The sequence below is a fragment of the Seriola lalandi genome, unplaced genomic scaffold (genome assembly GCF_002814215.2).
Source record: "Seriola lalandi dorsalis isolate HSWRI2012SDOR001 ecotype SW California unplaced genomic scaffold, Sedor1 jcf7180002054208, whole genome shotgun sequence".
NCBI classification, from domain to species: domain Eukaryota; kingdom Metazoa; phylum Chordata; class Actinopteri; order Carangiformes; family Carangidae; genus Seriola; species Seriola lalandi.
The window spans coordinates 160890-178295 of NW_019524761.1; the positions used below are offsets into that span (position 1 = coordinate 160890).

At 43.0% G+C, this 17406-nt stretch overlaps 1 protein-coding gene across 2 annotated transcripts in view; it reads right to left on the bottom strand.

Annotated features, from left to right (window-relative positions):
* The window catches only part of ctnnd2b (catenin (cadherin-associated protein), delta 2b), a 159641-nt gene extending 142711 nt beyond the window's left edge, over positions 1-16930 (bottom strand). For both annotated transcript variants that reach the window (XM_087173420.1, XM_087173422.1), the window contains exon 1: positions 16627-16930. The gene's annotated coding sequence lies outside the window, so the exon portion shown is untranslated. The remainder of the gene's footprint in view (positions 1-16626) is intronic.
* Positions 16931-17406: the final 476 nt, after the last annotated feature.

The following is a 17406-nucleotide window of genomic DNA, read 5'->3' on the forward strand; positions in this document are numbered from 1 at the left end:
CAACAATCAGAAAATGAGGCAAAATCAATTTGAGGAACAACAAGATGATTTCAGTTCCAACGTAACTAACTGTCTACTGTTCAGTTTCATCCAGTGCACCCTCAGCCAGCAAGGTCTCTACTGAACATCTGCAATATCTAAACATCTGGCCAATAATTTTACATGCAAGGAGCCACAATATAAAAGGAGCAGAACATCACCGCCTTAATACCTTGGAAATAAAAATAAGTGGTTTACATTCTTGTAACTTTAGAAGTCCTTTTTGTCCAGAGACAGAATTGTTAAACTGTCGGACTATTTTTATGTCAAAATTACTAAAGCAAGAGAAGACAAAGGTATTGATAGTGGTGATTTTTTAAACAATCAAACAAATCAAACTATAAAAACATATTAAAATTATAAAAACGTGTGATTTTCCAATAAAAAGCCAAGTTGTTTTGTGTTTGGGTTTGATTTAAAATGAGGTTTTTTACAGAGCATTTCACTGTAGTGCTCAGTATGCATGGTATCTGTGTTTGCACAATGACAGCATTGCACTCACACATAACATAACACACATACATTGAGTAAAGAAAAAAAATGACTGGAGAGGAATCCAGCCTCCCGTACAAAGGCTTCCCATTACTATTCTCAGCACTGTGAGCATCACCATTACCACCCCAGAGCACTACTAGCACACTGGCTAGCTACTGTAGCGCCATGCATAATACATCAGCCCGACTTTGAAGGGCTTTTCTCAGAAGAAATGACATCAGTGAAGAAATTGCTTATGGAAGGCGGCATCAAAGAGGCACAACCGCCCTCGGCTGCTGCCTCGGACCATGGCTAAAGCTCGACTCCGAGCATGAGAACAGGAGCATCAAACAGCAGTGATGACTGTGGGTTTTTTTTGGACTGCATGATACAGGACACGGTGAGAATCAGTGAAATGTCAAGAAGCGGAGACGGTTCAAAAGCACAAACAAATATCAACTTTGCTTCTTCAGCATTATCTAAACTGCTGAAGCGCAGTATGTGTCAGCAAAACAGGATAAAGATGGATTTTTTTTTTTTCCATCTTACTCTTATTTTTGTGACAAGTCAGGACAATTTCTTAGAGATAAGAATAATTTTCCTGGTTTCTTCATGGGTTTCATATTTGCTGGGGAAAAAAAAAAATGTAGGTCAGGCTATTGCTTTACCTAGCATTTAGCATCAAAGTCTTCCTCCAATACAAGCCTGAACTGGCCTGACAGCGCTGGCATGTTATGCAATTCTGGGTCACATCACTCCAAATCATGTTACATCAAAAACAACACAGTGGATGCCCAAATATCCATCCATCCACCAATAGGCACGGATGCCCTTACGACCCCTATTAATGTAGCTTAGCTGTGGCTAGCTATTTCTAGTGCTTGAAAAGCCACCACAAAAAGAGCCAAATTATGATTTGCAGTCTCTTTTGATTCTTAGTCACAAGTCAAGGCTTCGTCTAAACATAACACAGCAGAAATGAAACGAAGCTGCGCACCCTCTTTGCTGTGGCGTCTTTTCATTATCGTCTCCAGCGGAACAGGACATGCTGTTGTGTTCCCTGCAGCGCTGATACATTTTTAGCAGTTTGTGCAAAAACAGTGCTGAGCTACAGATGGGTTTGAATCGTCACAAAGCGACAGGACAGAGACACGACCAGCGCTTCCCCCGAGCATCTGTTTAGCGCTGTGAAAATTAAGACTTAAGTGATGGCCAGTGGATGCAGGCACTATGAAAGGGGCTTGTACATGAGCACAAATCCAACTGGAGCTGTCCAGTCCCATTGCATATTGCATATGTGCATTCTCAGAAATTGGGCGCAATTCCTCTTTAGCCAATGAAAAAATGATGCCAGCTCTGCCCTGGAGTGTATGTGGTGTGGCTGCTTTCTCAATCTTTCTCTTTCTCTCTTGCAGTGCTATAAATAGTGGAGAGTGCTGCTGTCTCTCATATTTCATGTGTCACTGGCTCCCACAGTCAGTGGTGAAGAATGTTCACCGCGTATATAAAGCCTCCTCTTGCCTCTCTCTGCATTCGTTTCCACTTCCTCCCTCGGCTTTCTGCTGTCTAATATTCTCTCTTCCTCTCTGAAACCACGTTTCATGTGGCACGGCAGTGGGCCCTCATACGCAGGGCAATTTAAAGGGAGGAGAAAGAGTAATGTATGTTCAGTCACATCTAGCATTCTCCTAATTTCACAGGGAAAACAATGGTAATAGTGACCTTATATTGTCCTATTTCCTGTTTTTTAATATAGAAAAAAGAACAGCCAAATGCTAATTAAATACACTGCAGCGCTGCCATGAAAACCCAAAGCTTCGTGCTACAACCAGGACTGTAGTGGAGGGTGAATGGACATTGTTTACCCACCTCTCAAATTATGTAGTAAATTCTACCATTGTTCCATTTTGTGCTTTCAACTGATGATTAATGGACTAACTACTTCAGCTACGCACCTTCCCTGCTAAAGCTAGCGGGCGAGTTAGCTACCTAGCTATGTTGCTAATTTAACATAGTCTGGTCATGGTCATTCTGTTAGCCTAGCTGTTAACTAGCATTTTAGCATCTGGTGGTTGATATGAGGCCAGTTCTTTCTTTTTTCTTCCTGTACGTGGATCTTACAGTTATAGCGATAGTAAGGAAATTCAGTTGTATTTACATTTATGTATTTAATTACACTAGAGCAATGAGCTGCTGATATAGCTGTGGTTAGCATATTGTGTCACTTCGCGGTCGCTGGTGCTGGTGTTAGCATGTTTTACTGCTCCGTCTCAATTCAGTTACTTTAGCTCATTTTTAATTACAGCAGCTAATTACCGACGGTGCATTTAAAAGCACACTCGTTTCACTCAAGCACTCATAGCTCTCTCCTTCTTTTAGTAACTTTTCTCGCTAATCCAGTTTGTTTTTTTGGGTTTTTTTTTTTTACACGCTATTCAGATCTGCTAGCTACTTTAGCTTACCAGTTAGCAATGGCTTCTCTCCCCCCTGCTCTCTCTTGCTCAATGTGCCTCATGTTTAGTTGCTCTTCTGCCTCCTTTAGCGATAACAGTATGTGTGTAATAAATATAGTTTCTATGTCGACATGGGGGCGAGGCTCAGTAAAGTGGAAGCACGGCTCCACGCATTAGAAACCACATTGTTAGCTACTATATTTAGCATTGCTAGCTATAGTTACAGTTAGAACTGGTGGGTTTCTCTCTATTATATTATGACCTTAGCCTGGGAAGTGCTTTGAGATAATGTTATTTATTTATAGCTATAAAAATAAAACTGAATTGAACTGAATGCTTTAATAATATATTTGTATTTTTGTATTGTATCCATCTAAATGTAGGGACAAAACTGGTGTAAAAAAGGTAAAGCGTTAAGAAAGTATAATGACATGTTGCATTAATATAATAATTAATAATTCTGGAGTTAAAGTAATTTCATGTAGTATCTTTTTGAATTTTTTTTTTCTTTTTTACTACAGTAGATCTACCTACAACCAGAGTCCTATGAAGCCATACTGTTAAGTAATGAAATGTCTGTAAATGCATCATATAAATAATGAAAGAAAGAATGAGCTGTTTCGCAATCTAACATGATGAATACTGATGTAAGAGGCGAGAAGAGGAAAGAAGGAGTCATCCATATCCAGGGCTCATAACATAAAGGTCTCACACTGCAGATGCACATGAATCAAGCTTATCACTGTCTGATCAATGTCTTCCATTAATTAAGCCGAAAATCAAGTTAACTGAGGACACTGTGTTATTTCACTGCTGCAAATCGATGAGATTCCTTAATTTAGCCCCAAGGCTAAGATAAGTAAGGACACACTGTTATTTCACTAGAGCAGCTGAGAGTAGTGCAAATAAGGAACTCCCAGCCTAACTGGCATCCTGGAGCACACGGAGAGCAGCATGTTAGCCAGCAGAGTGAAAATCTCTGAGGGATTTGACCCTCAGCCAATAAACTGCAAAGTCTCTTCATCTCTCAGTCAGACACAATGCTTAGTCATCAGCAAGACGCTCAGCTCAACCTGACAAATCCCTATTAGTCAAACTTAAGAGGTCTGAGAGAAAATATTTCCTTTGAGCTATGTTCAGAGGCTCATTCTGTGGCGCAGGCCGGTCGGAGTGTGACATTTTCAATCAGCGGCTGACAAACCCCCGGAGCCATTTTTGCCTAACTGGGCCTGGTGATAAAGCACCCGAAAAAAGTCCCACATCGCTGACTGTCAGTGTCCGATAGCTGATTCACACCAAAAAAAAAAAAAAAGGAGAAGCATCTTTGATTTCATTTCATTTCCATCTCGTTCTATTTCCCAAGTGAAATGTCCTGTTTTCTTTTCGACATCAAAGCTGATTAAGATACCTCAATCTTTCCTATGTCCCAGATGAACTGATGAAAAGACACAACTTCAACAAGTTCAATCTGTATTCTAAGGATTTTCCAAATGAGCAGGGACTCGGGGTTAAACACAATCAGGTGATGTAATGGTAAATGATGACGCACCACTGGTATGAAAAGATGATTTAGGGTGTGTGTGTGTGTGTGTGTGTGTGTATGTGTATATAACCCCCAGTCAGATCAATGACAGCATGGGCGTGGCCTTGTTAGCCCGGGGGTAATTTCCCAGGCGGTGATTGGAAACGACATCCTCATTATTTGCACTGCTTATTTCGTGTCTAAATATCTCATAAAAAGACCTTTCCAGCTAATTAGTTCTGTTAATGTTTTTTTCCATATAATATGACTAATTTCCAGGGGAAAAAAAAAAAAAAAAAGCTATAACCTACAAGCACTTTTTTCTTCATCCTGGATATAAAAAAGGTTGTTTAGCACAGAAAGCCATTTGCAAGGTAATTAATTACTGGATAGATCAACAAATGTAATGACTCATATCGTCTTCAAGCACAAAGGGTCTTAATGTTTGCAAACTCATGATCTAATCCTAAGTACTGTGAGAAAATGTGAAAGAATGATGACTCTGTTGATCAGGTTGATGGATCACAAAACTGAACTCTAACTAGCTTTATTGTTAGATTTTTCTTAAGCTGCTATCACCTTATATGCATCTAAATCTACTTTAATTTTTTAATTTAAAATCTTTTGATGAGGGCTGCTGCAGGCCTGCAGACTGAGGAACTGGCTGTCACAAATAGAAACGATCCAAACACTGGAATAAACTCCCTCTTGTAAACTTTGTTGAGTAATTTGAGGTGAAATAAAACTATAATAGTCAAATTAAAATCAACAAAAAAAAGAAAAGGAAAGGAAAGGGAACTCTCCAGACAAACTATGGGGATCAGTGATTGGTCGTTAGGTACTCACACTCACAGCTCATTCACTTTTTTTTTTTTTTGGCTGGCTGATGATTGGTCAATTGAGCGTGATGCTGCTCTCCCCTACTCACTGAACAAAGTCGGTCTAGAGAGCCAAAGCCACATGAACGCACAGTCACTGACAAACCCTGGTGACTCTCTTCCAAGACACAGGAGCTAAGGTCTGCCCAAAAGGTTGCCAGATTTGTCACTCTGTGTTCTTTAAAAAGTAAATGCCACCAAATCTAGTGAGACAATCACGATAGATGGCAACACAGGATTCATCCCTCCGCACTCTACGAGTATCTTTAGTAGATTTCATCCGATAGTTGTCAAGACATTTCATTAAAACAAAAAAAAGACATATTTTCTATTAATGGACGATGAGGAACTTTCACTGGCAGAAATCTTATGTCTGGACATGTGTGAACTATCCTACTACAGCTTGTGTGGAGCCGAACTCACTACTCCCAAGTACAATGACGACTAATGGGCATAGTGAGGCAGTCAACTAGAGGTTGCAGAGTTGCTGCCCGAAATCTTTGGTCTGCAGCCGCCTGAATGGGACACCAAAGTGCTGAGCAAACCTTTAAGATAAAGAGGAGATTAGTTGCTGTCAGGGCGCTGGCTGGATGTGCGTACAGTGAATGAAGAGGCATTAAAGCCAGACAAAGCTGGGTTACACTGGCCAGACGCCACTTCCTCTGCTGCACGCGTACACACGTACACACACACACACACACACACACACACACACACAGGTCCGCTCACACAAAACCTGCAAGCAAGCAAATGCTTGCACAGGGTGAGAAATTAATGAGGGTTTGGGGCACCAAAATGCCCTTTAAAGTTTAAAAAATGCTTATGAAATAAAAACTGTCAGAGGAACAGAACAGATAGCATCCCCTCCCTTTTTTGAAGTGCTTATCTTTTTTTGCTTTTCACCTCCTTCATATTTAATTGGTTGAGTGGTCATTTTTTTACACATGTAATGGCCACTTCAGGTGACTTTTTTTTTTTAACAGTGCATTAGCGGTTAGAAAAATGTGTTTTTGTTCTGAAAACAATCAAGGACACAGCCTGGAGCAAAAGAATACACTGACACCATGCAGCCTGCAACAGACCCGACGCAAACCACAGTGTCAGCACAAAGAAACGACACAAACCAACAGGGTAAAAACTCAACAACGGACGCGTGGAAGGTGGGGAGGCTGGGGACAAAGAAAAGAAATACTTACAAATCTTCATCACTGCCAAAGACCTTAAAACATCTCATTTATTTTATTAACCTCGAGACAAGAAAGGACCAAAGCTTTGACGGAAAAAAACCATTAATTTCACAACCAGATGGAAATTCTCTCTGTGGTTCTGTCTGTGAGGAATCAGTATGAGTATATCCTCCGCCAGCTCCAGAGAACGCAGCCAGTAAAATAAAGTGAGAATTGTTCTCGTCAAGGTGATAAGTGATGAATGGACGTTTAACCACCACAATCTGTCTTTTTTTTTTTTTTTTTTTTTTTACCTTCACAGCTCCAAAAAGATCTGCAGGACGTAATGGCTTCCTCTCAGCGGCTTCTATGGAAAAGAAGCTCATTTGTAATTATATAAGACACACTTAAACATAAAAGTTCATAAACGCCAAAGGCATGTGAGAACAAAGAGCAGCTGTCAGGACGCAGCCCGTCCTCCATCGCCCACCCGGTCACAAACACACACACAGCAGCTCGTGCACAGGCGAAAAAGACAAGGGCATGCAAAGTCACACTCTTGAAAATGATTATAAACCCCTAAAACAACTGCAGTATTGATTGAGGAAAAGAGAAGGTAAACCCAAATTGAATTTAATTATAGACAAGGTTGGAGGAGGCAACAAAAGCGTTTTATAATTATTTAATGGCTCCTCAATCAGAAAGAACTGCAAACAAAGCCCTAATCATGTATTCAATATGTGGTTTACTGTATTTACTCTTTATTAGCGACAGTTTCCTGGGCATATTTACCCAGTTCTGGTTCTAACAATGTGCCGTTTCCTTTACGAACGTCCCGTTATTTTCTCCGCTACTCCAAACCTATCTCCTAAAAATTATGTTTATACACGGTTCTTTGCTTTTGCATGAATACATTTTGGAGAAAGATGTTCCTGCCACATGGATGCTGTGGGTCCAGGAAGTGCTACTGTGCGTTCTCGTATCACAGAGAAGCCACAGGTGGTCGGAGGCACGACACCTGAGAATGGGCGGCACCACCTGATCATTACTGGGGCCGACACTGACATTAAAGCTTTAAAGCTACACTATGTGTACGTTACTGTATCTTCATGTGGAGGTGTGCTGCCACTGAAAAGCCCGGCAGCACCAATCAGAGGAGGCCGCAGTCAGGGGTACATAATACATGAACGCACCGCTGGTCGACTACTCCTCTCACACCGAGGCTTCAAGCTAGTATTAGCCGCTGGAAGACGCAAGCTCCTGTTTCCTGCAGCTGCTGGTGGCGCCGTCAGCCGGACCACAGGAACAGGAACGAGTCGCACTGCCCTGAATGATCTCCGCTGGTGAACTGGTATTTTTTGTGAGTTTAATACAAATTGATTTTTGCTGTGTTATGCCTCCAGGAATTAGCCCTATCCCCCGTTCTCTGAAGTTCAACACTGAAGAGCTTTCACCAACAGCCGATACGCTAAAACTCGAAAATACCGGATACATTTTGAGATCCACACCTGGTCTACGAAGAGGGACAAAAGCAGCCAAACATATCTGCACTACTGAAGCGTGAGGCAGCTAAACAAATCCAGGTATTCTCCACTGATGCGTCCGCTCATCGACTTTTAGGGGACGGCTTCAGAACTCCTTCAGTAAAAGACGAAACCTTATGTCCGTACCATCAGTTTTAATGAATCTGACCAACTTAAAGCAAGTCAGATTCATATCTATCTTACTTATATTTTTATCTTTCGTACTTTTTCAGACTCTATTTTATTAAGGCAAAGTTCTTGTATGGCAACTTGTGTTTCGTCAACATTTCCTGTGGCTTTCCATAAAAGTATCATATTGATATTGGTATTGAACCTGTGGTTTGGTATCATCAATACTATAAGAAAACGCCAAGCGATACACAGCCTCACTGAACAGTAGTTTTCACATTGTTAAAACATCTGTAATCATTATATGAGGATGTGTTTCGTACACACGTCACTTTAAAGACACACAAACAGTAACAAACCCCCCCCACACACACACTCACTCTCTCCCTCACACTCTCCAAGCTAATTGGGAGTCGCCCCTCGCTGACCCCCCCCCCCTCCCCTACACAAAAAGAGTCATCGCCATGACAGCGGAGTGTCGCTCATTATTCCCAACAAGGGTCGGCCTTGTTAGAGCCCAAACTGCCGCGCCGCACCTGGCTGACATCACAGCACAAAAAAAAAAAAAACGAGTCCCTGTTGCCGGGGCAACCACAACTTGGCAACCGCAACTTGGCAACGTCCCACTCCACAGGGGATTGATTGGGTGAGCAATGCAGTGAGAGGTGGATTAGGAGGAGTATTATTGTCTCCCTCGATGCAGGAGGACACGCGGGGTCTGAGCTCTGCCAGACACCGAGAGGAGGGTGAACCCGCCGACACAATGATGACAACCGTGGCCCCCGAACTTGGATTAACACCCAGATGAAAGATGCCTCTCATTTATCCATTACTCATTAATTTCCTAATGTGCTGCTGCAGCGATTTAGGAAATACTGCGTTGTTCCTCTGGCTAGACAGACTGAGGTTTATTCCACCTGCTATATATTTACTAGAATGAACTAAATGGCATTATTCAGCTGAGACGGATATGACCACATTTTCACTCAAGAGTCTGTTTAAAGCACAAACCAAATGGGTACCATAGTAAATATAGGTGCAAAGCGATTTTGCAAGGAGAGCTTTCCTGGCTGCAAAGTGCACACTCAACCATCAAGTGAAATGAACAAAACTCAAGTGACAAAATGATGTGTCCGACAAACAACCATTACCCTCTCCATAGCTGCCGCTGCGCTCCCCTCTCCTCTTAGTGCAGGAGAGAAGAGGGAAAACCACTCAGTGCCCGAGACAGGGAGGCAAAGTGCAGCTGTTATCTGCCATCATCCATTAGCCAAGCAGCCGGACCCACGAGTGGAAGGTGCAGAGAGAGGCGGCCGTCGGTGGTGGTCGTCAAGTCACCTGAGTTTTGGGCGTGATCAGGGCTGTTGGCATTAATACACTGTGCAGTCAGTGAAGGTCAACGCCAGCACTGTTGAATATCAATGACTCCATTTACATGCATTCACAATTTACTTGAGCGTCACATCTGGTATTTTATGACGCTATAGTGATTTTGCTGAGTGAATGAATTAAAGGGGAACTCCGCCGATCTTATATAGTCCAAACCTTAAAGCGATAGCTCGTTTATCTTTGGCACTACATTTTCTCAACCGTTGATCTTCTGTATTCCTACGCAGTATGTATTACACCGCAAATCAGACTCATTAAGGGCTGTTTGATGCAGAGGTACAGCAGTGAAAATGTTCATTATACAGCGCAAACCGTAAGAGTGTAAATAAAGACGGACGTAGCTTCCGTGGCGTCACCCACAGGTTTCTGAAGAGCGGTTCTGAAGCTCAGAGTGAGCTGCTCCGCCGTCGCCATCTTGGCAGTGCCTGACTCACGGCTAATACAAAATTAGGCGAAGAGGAGGGGCGTGTGTGGAGCTGAGACTTGCATGCTGGTCTATGACGAACATACGCTCACCCAGCCGTCACTCAAAACTTCAACTCTCCATAACTTTAGTCCTTAATAAAATGTAAACAGGTGAGTTATATAAACAGGTGTCATGAAGGAGGAAATTAGCTCTAGAGACCAAAACTGTTTTATGTACCAGGCTGTAAACATGTTTATTTCTGCTTTACATTTGAGCATTTTAACATGGGAGTCTATGGGGATGCCGTTCGGTGATAACCCGAGCTATCACTTTAAGTATTCGGGCGGTTATACATTTATTTTGTTCATCAGCTTCGGCACATTCAGTTTGAAACAGTCTCAGTTTCATATTGAGCAGGTGAACATAAATATATAGAAAGAGCTGTGGGAGATACAGACCTTTAAACACACTGTGCCCCAGTTGCAAGAGTTCAAAAGTAATTGGACACTCACATACAGCTGTGTGTGTCGTTTCAAGGTTAGTTCATGCACAGAGACTCACATGTGGCTCAGAGATGAGAGAGTTGAAAGCTGCCATTTACGTAGATTGAGGTGGAGGTGTCAGTGTATATAAGGAGTAAAGAGGAAGCCGTGCAAGAAATGGAGATAACGACGAGACTAAAAAAAGCAAAAAGCGAAAGGAGAGATATCAAAGGCAACCGTTTTGCCAAAATAAACAGTTTAGCGCACTCTAAATGGCAGATGACCTGGTAGATCGAGGAGCACAAGTCTTGGGGACGAGTGGAAAATCATTTTCATGGTGAAGATAACATGACTGCACAGCCAGCCCAAGAATGCTCTCCAGGGTGTAGGCGGACATGTCTCCTTGTCAACGATCAAGAGAAAACTTCATGACTTCAACCTCAGAGGATTCAGCACAAGATGCAAACTCCATGGTAAGCCTCAAAAAGGCAGAGAAGGCCAGGCTGCAGTTCACAGAGACACGTAAAAATAAACTTCTCCAGTTCTGAAAGTAACTTCTGTGGACCGATGAAACCAAAATCAACCTCTATCAGGTTGATGGAAAGTGCGGAGACAAAAGGAGCAGCTCATGAACCCAAAGCGGCCGCCTCATCCGTCAAACGTGGTTGTGGTTCTGCTGCAGGACGACGATCCTAAACCTCCAGCCGGAGCGGCCGAGCGGCCTTTCGTCGTTTGCATCCCACTTCCTGAAGAAAAAAAAGACTAAAGGCGGAGAGACGAGAGCTGGAGGTGGCTGCGGTGAAGGCCTCTGGAGAGCATCACCAGGGGAGATACAAAACACCTGCTGATGCCTCAGGCTCCGGGTCGGAGGAGCTGCGCGACGTCTGATAAAATGCCTCAAGTGGTGTCACTTAAGAAGCTTTATGTGTGTGTCTAGAATATCCATGTGCTCCATCATTGAAGGAAGCTTGAGTCTTGAAACCATGAATGGAAAATACGAGTTTGTTCTAAACCAGAACACAAGTTCCATCTTCCTTTGTGAGTCCTAAAGGTAAATCAATTTTCATTTCAAAAACTTGTTCAGAAGGAACATATTGGAAAATATTGATAGTTGAATCTGGTGATTTGCAATTTCTTTGCCTGCCTTTTTATTTAAAGTTAAGCTTAAACTACTATTAACTATTAACTACTAATTACCCCCTTTGTTTTTTATTCCCTTTGTTTACAGGTTTGTGGCACGGTCAATACACGTCTTCGCCCAAAATATAATTAAATAATCAAATAAATTAAATAATGTTTGATGATTAAATAATCATCAAACATTTTAATTTGCAAGTATGATTGATGAGGAAATGTAATTAAATAAAAATGTATTAAAAACTGGAGTGGGTCTAAAATCGGACCTTGAGGGTCTCCTGCATTAATACTGTTCACAAAGCTGATGACATCACACAGCATCATTCATCCTCACTGTGGTAGCAGCAGTAAATGTGCACTGACCCGGCTCTAAGTCCCAGTACATAACACTGGACTGGACTGGAATGACTGCAGAAGATGGTCTTATCTACCGGGTAACGTTTGGTCTGTTGTTTTGTTTTGTTTTGTTTTGTTAACGGCATTTTCTTTTAACAGAAATTAATTGACGTCAGTGTAACCCTGATAACGGCTGTCAACCTCAACACACTGGCTTAAAGTAGGGCTGAGCAATTAATCAAAATTTTAATAATCGTAAAATGTGTCACAACAGACCATAAATGAAGCACTGTGGTGCTACAGTGATGCCAAGGATGACAAATCATATTCTCCCGATGTAAAGGAATATGTTTGTTCAGTTCAGACCCCTGCAAAAATCGCTTTGACATTTTAATATTATTTACATTTTATGACCATTTTCACTATAATCGTCAAAAAAAAAAGAAAAAATCTAAATCTGTCAAAAAATAATCGCAATTTAAAGTGTTCCATAAATATATTTATACTGTCTCATTTCATCATTTTACCATCACAATTACTTACATTTTCCTGTAAGCATGTAAAACGTGGTTCACAGTGTGATTCAGAGTGTCCTGCTTTCCGCATCTGCTGCTGTGTTTCTGAACGGTTCACGGGATAAAGAGGTTGTTGACCAGGGAACCTATCTTCCCCATCTACTCACTGAAGGAGGGGGACGCCAGCTGTGATATGAATCAGATGCTGCCATGATTGGAATACAGTGACCTGGTAGACACGCAGTCTCTCTCTCCCTCTCTCTCTCTCTCTCTGTCTCTTTTTCTGAACAAGGTTATCAGAAGAGATTATCAGGTTAGGACAATGGACGGCTGATTCACATAAGTAGTGAATGTTTGTGGCTTAAAAAAAAAAAAAAAATACATATATATATATATATATATATATATGTGTGTGTGTCAGCCCCTGATTGTTATTTTATCTCACAAAGGACGATGGTTGTTTTGAAAAAATACAAATAAATATAAAACACCAGAACATAAGTGCAAATCGTGCACGCTGACGTAGCGGTGATAACGAACACTACCTGGAGTGCTAGCAGTCGAATCACTTGGAAATAATACCTACGGCACATTATTACATTTTCACATATTTGTTAAGTATTTAGATAATTATAATTATAAGCAGTCTATTGACACCACCATCACCACCCTGAGTTCCCCGGTTAAATACAGCTGCTTCTCCGACACAATCCACTGTGAACGTGAAGTCTGCAGGGGTTACAGGAGATAACATAACAACTCACTTTACCTTTGAAGTTGCTAACGCTGCTACAAAAGTGGGCCATTACGATGTTTCACACTAATTAAGTATTTATCGAACCCCTATATACTGTATATACGGTATCTGTAGTGTCCCTGATGGCTGGTCTCAACCGGTGGAAGCTGTTCTTCTGTCTCGCTGCAGGTCGTTCTTCCTTTTTAGCTCTGTGCTCTGTGAGTTATTGATTCATTTAGATGTTTTTGTTGACTGGTGTGCCTGCGGTTTAGTTTAGGTGCAGATTATCCAGCTGTTGTTTCCATTAGTTGACAAATAACAGGTCGAACAGTAACACATTAGTTCGAGCTCGACGGTTTTCCCGTAACCTTCTTCCTGTGTTTACTTTCCTGCTCCAGACGATCCGACCAATCAGAGGAGTGAACCTTCTCACCTGGTTTGTCATGATGCATTTTGCAAGTTTTCCAAACTCATCAACATGAAACGTACCCTGACTTATTGAAGTGATGTTTGTAGTTGTCAGAGATGAGTTGTAATAAATTGGAAATTTAAAGTAGTTTTTGTAAGAAGTGTTTGTATTATTTCTTCCTGTTAAATTCTTCAGAGGCGAATTAAAAACGCAGCGTCCAAATTACATATTCGTTTGATTCTGGGTCTTGTGCAGAAAGCAGTAATCCATATCTCTGATCAGTCTCAGCGCGAGGTTATTAAGAGTTTGTCCACATCACATGTATCATCTTCTTAATATAAAAACTTAATGAAGCCTGTTGAGGCCGCAGCAGCCGAGGCGAGTCTTTGGAGGAGGATGAACACGCGCTCTTAACACGACTCTGAACCGTGGCGCCGAGCATCACTCCTCACGACTTTTCACCGAGGATTGCAGCCATGGGGTTACTCCACTATCCACCATGAATCTTCTGCAAGTAAGTGAGTAATGGTGGCGGGGGTTACTCTGGGGTGCCGTTACACCTCAGAGCAGCAGGTGAATATACTCCTAAGACTCCTGGCTTCCTGTAATGTGCTGGATGCGGGGCGTTATGGGAGCGTGTGCAAAAGCAGCAGCAGCAGCAGCATTTGGGAGAAAAAGCTCTTTGATCAGTTAAATGTTGTGTGACGAGAACACTGGCTGGATGTTTCACCTGTGTGTGTTAAGTGCTCCGAGCTCCACTTTTGAGATGTTGCGAAACCTGGCTCGTAGCAGTCGGTAAACACAAGCTGTTTGTGTGCACTCTGGCAGACCAAATGAACGCTGGAGACAAGGAGTTCAAACTGTGATCGTGTTCGTGCCACAGTCACAACACGAGAAAAGTGTTTGCATTCAAACACTGATCATTCTGGATCATGGGGCCAGAGAGTCAATGGTTCCCAACACGAGTGTCGGAGCCCTCGAAGAGGTCAGAAGATCCATCCGAGCGTGAGAAGGTAATATCTCACAAGACGTCACGACCATGCATTTTGCCACACAGCCTTACACTTGCTTTCTTGCAGAGAGATGGATGAGAACATGGACACTACTCTCGCTTCAGTCCAATAAATATGAAGCTGTTGCAGCTTCGATGTCACAGTGCAACCAGTTTATACTCTCAGCCAAGAAATAGTCCCGCTCATAAACTCCCCGTAAATCCACTAATATTTTTTTTTTATGTTGCACAGATCAAACAAACAGGATGCAGCATGTTAATTAGTGAGCTTTAGTCCGGTGTTTATGCTAAGCTAAGCTAACAGGCTGCTAGCTGTACCTTCATTTTAACCATACAGATGTGAGACTGGTGTCGGTCTAACTCTCAGCAAGAAGAGAAAATCAGTGCGTTTACAGAAATGTATTCATATGGAAAAACAAGAGAATCTCTGCCTTAAACACAGCAACTAAAACACTTGGAAAAATACGTTACTAGCATTTGGAAACTGTCCCACTGTGATGCAGCGTTCAATAGGAACTTTCCATTGGTCCGTTGGCGGGAGACAGAGGTCAAAAGAGAGAGTGAGAAACTCGCATGAGTTCTCTCCCTCAGTAAACATGAACACATCATCACCATCCTTTCTGCTGCCGTATCCACTGACCTTTGTCGTGTCTCTCCACTCAAACATGATGAAAAACATCTGCCACAACACACTGCACATGCACAACACAAGGATCAATGTGGAGGAAGGGGGGGGGGATAAAAAAAAAAAGAAAGAAGCAAAGCAGCCTGTTGATAACCAACTTAATAAGACATTTCACTGTCAGACATAATCTGCTCTGCTGGCCTAATCACAAGCTCCTCCTCGGCTTCCCCCAACCCCCCCAACCCCCCCCTCTCAGTGTCCATCACATTAAACTTCTTATTAGGGCCGGGCAGCTCCTCCATCTTGGGAGTGGAGCTGTGATGTACGCCGCTATAGGTCACGAGAGGAAACACAGGAATTAACTTTAAATGAGGCTTCAGTAACTGGCCGTGCAGCCCCACAGGGACCGGTGGTACTGTAGTATTCAGCAGGTACTAGCACCCCACACACACACACACACACACACACACACACACACACACACACACACATTTCTGCCAGGTCACAGAGCAGAAATCCACTGACAATTAACATGAGCAAACATTATCTTGCCCTCTGTTGAAACACAGTTGTCTTGGCAACGTGATGAATGAGATTAATTACTCTACAGTGGGGAGGAGTAACAGCCTGGAGCTGATCAGAAAAACACACTGTGGTGTTTTTTTTTATTATTATTATTTATTTATTATTTATTTTATTTCTTTCTTTTTTTTATTTAGGTGATCAACACGGAGCGATTGGAGCAGACAGGCCGGAGCTGGAGCACAGAGGCAGCAAGGTGCTCTTCATCCGCTCACATGCCCGGTGACGGCTGAGGGAGACTCGCTCTCTCATCGTCCCCGCAAAGGCAACACAAAGGCGGTCACGATGAGCCGCTGTCACCCGCTATAATCTTACGAATATCACTCAAATTTAGGTCAATCTGAAAGTAATAGCGTTTTCGCATCAGCCAGCCTCCCCCCTCTCTCTCGCTCCCTCCCTCCCTCCCTCCCTCCATCCCCTCTCCTCCGACCCCCACACACCCCGGCCTCGGATGGATGCATGGCGAGTCTAGCTGAAATCGGGGGGGTGGGGGGGGGGTTTCCATTTTCAGTCCACGATCAATGCAAGCGCACCACAGCCATTTAACGCATCATCATAATAATAATAAAAAGAACACGCACGCACACACACACACACACACACACACACATACACTCCGCACCACGCCTCGGAATAAACTGACATAAAATAGCAAAGAGAAATAAAACATCTGGCACACACTTCGAACAAAATACAACATCCAGCCATCTTCCCAGCAGGCTGGCACATCCTAGCTATTTTTTTCCCAAGCATTTGCACAGATGGGAGGTGTGAGACGAGCGGGATGAGGAAACTGACATTGCGCCTGCTTACTGTAAAATAAATTCCCTCGGGGGATGGAGAGCCTCTCTTTTCCCTCTTGACTCCCCTCCTTTCCGACGTGCGAATTTCCCGAAATTCAGACCATGCAAAACAGGTAGTCAGTCATTCCACCCTCCGAAGTATTTGGTCCGGCGTGTGAAAAGGAGACGGCGAGCCAGCATCAGAGAGAGAGATAGAGTGAGAGAGAGAGAGAGAGAGAGAGAAAGAGAGAGAGAGAGAGAGAGAGAGAGAGAGAGAGACAGAGCCAGCTGTGGGGAGGAAGTGAGGAGGGAAGGAGCGGCCGGGCCGGAGCACTGCGCACAGGAGAGGAGGCTGGGAGAGCGGCAGAGGTGCTCTCTCTCTCTCTCTCTCTCTCTCTCTCTCTCTCTCTCTCTCTCTCTAGTTCACAATGCAACATCCCCCCATCCCTGCCAGACAGACTGACAGACGGCCTGGGTACCAGTGCCAGCAGCGACACCAACCGGTGATGAGAGGGAGTAGCTACGGTACGGGTGGTGATTAATGCCACAAAGAGGCGGCAGCAGCAGCTGGAGGAGGGAAGTGTTGTCACTGTGGCTGACACGTCACTGCAGCGACGTCAGGAAAACATTTAGCTCAAGAATTTACAAATAAACATGAAAGTCCAGCTAAAAATCACAGCAAGTTTTGCCTTTGAAATATGTGTTAATATGTAAGTGTTTTTTTAGATTCATTATCAATGTTTTTGATACTATTGGAAAGAAGGAACTAGAATTACCGCCTTGCAGTTGTATCCCTCCGCCACGCGGACTA